The sequence below is a fragment of the Echinops telfairi genome, unplaced genomic scaffold (assembly GCF_000313985.2).
Source record: "Echinops telfairi isolate 266 unplaced genomic scaffold, ASM31398v2 ScPeMD7_7468;HRSCAF=8506_0, whole genome shotgun sequence".
Classification (NCBI taxonomy): Eukaryota; Metazoa; Chordata; class Mammalia; order Afrosoricida; family Tenrecidae; genus Echinops; species Echinops telfairi.
Window position 1 is genome coordinate 93,855,840 of NW_022111369.1, and position 1,733 is coordinate 93,857,572.

Sequence of the window (1,733 nt, forward strand, 5' to 3'; positions counted from 1 at the left end):
ACTGTCCAGAAGATGGATTGACAGGGTTTGAACAATTGTGAAGATAGCAAACAATTGTAAGACTGGGCAAGTGTTTTCTTCTATTTTTCAGAGGGTTACTATGAAGTGGAACTGGCTCAAGGACACCCAACCAAAACAACAGCAATTTGACGATGTTGGAAAGGATAAGATACCATATGATGAAAGCACTCATCTTATAGACTGTTCATAACAGGCTGGTGTTGCTAGGTGCCATTGAGTCAGTTCCGACTCACAGCAAGTAAATGTACAGCAGAACAAAATACTGCCCGGTCCTGAGCCATCCTCACATATGTTCTTATGTTTAAGCCAATTGTTGCTGCCACTTGTCAATCCATCCTCTTTTTGGTCTTCCTCTTTTTATGCTGCCCTCTATGTTACCAAGCATAATGTCCTTCTCTAGTAATTGGCCTCTCCTAATATATCCAAAGCATGTGAGATGCAGTCTCAATAAAAATGCTTCTAAGGAGCATTCTGGATGTACTTCTTCCAACATTTATTTGTTTGTTGTTTTGGAGTACACAGTACCTTCAATATTCTTTATCAGCACCACAATTTAAATGCAGTGATTCTCCTTCAGTCTTCCTTATTCAGGGTCAAACTTTCAGACACATATGAGATAACTGAAAATACCATAGCTTGTGCCACAGGGACACCGTAGTTCTCAAAGTAACATCTTTGCTTTTCAACACCTTAAAGAGGCCTTGTTCAGCAGATTCGCCTAATGGAATACATCGTTTGAGCTCTCAACCGTTGCTTCCATGAGCAGATTGTGGATCCAAGGCAGAAGGAAGTTTTCACAAATTCAATCTTTGCTCAATTTATCATAATGCTACATATTGGTCCAGTTATAAGGATTCTGGTTTTTTTCACATTGAGTTCTATTCCATACTGAAGGCGGCAATCATTGATCTTCATCAGCAAGAGCTTCACAACATCCTTCTTTTCAGGGAGCAAGGTTGTGATATCTACATACCAAGGGCTGTTAATAAGCCTTCCTCCAATCCTGACGCCACAATCTTCTTCATAAAAACCAGCTTCTAGCATACAGATTGAATAAATATGGTGAGAAGACAGAACCCTGATTTTAAGTCATGCCGTATTTCCTTGTTTGCAAAACTGCCTCTTGATCCACGTACAGATTCCACATGAGCACGATAGTGTTCTAAAATTCTTATTCTTCTCAAGGATCCCTGTAGCTTATTATGGTCCACACAGTTGAAAACCTTTGCATAGTCAATGAAACACAAATAAACATCTTTCTCATATTATCTGCTTTCAGCCAAGAAACACCTGACATCAGCAATGATATATCCCTTGTTCCCCATTCTCTTTCTAAATACAGCCTGAACCTCTGACAGCTGCCTACCAATGTACTGCTGCAACCGTCGTTGGATGATTTTCAGCAAAATGTTACTTGTTTTGCAATACTAATAATGCAATGGATGAGAATAAAAATCTGGCCCAACACACTCTGGAAAGCCTTATCTAAAAGGTCTAGTCTAACACATGTATTCTGCTTTTCTCAATGAATCTTTTAATTTTTATTATAAGGTTGCCTGCCTCCAAGCCCTAAGGCCTTCTGCCCATCCCACTTTCTCTCTGTGACTAAACCCTTGAGCACAATGATCTATGAAGCCTTCATTACAACCAAGAAGCTCAGAAACTGCCCCTATCTCCAACAGAGACCCAGGAGTTAGGAAGAAATTCTACAC

At 39.9% G+C, this 1,733-nt stretch overlaps 1 protein-coding gene across 1 annotated transcript in view; it reads right to left on the reverse strand.

Annotated features, from left to right (window-relative positions):
• STIM2 (stromal interaction molecule 2) overlaps positions 1-563 on the reverse strand; it is a 78,186-nt gene extending 77,623 nt beyond the window's left edge. Inside the window, exon 1 of the mRNA XM_045284127.1 lies at positions 547-563. The gene's annotated coding sequence lies outside the window, so the exon portion shown is untranslated. The remainder of the gene's footprint in view (positions 1-546) is intronic.
• Positions 564-1,733: the final 1,170 nt, after the last annotated feature.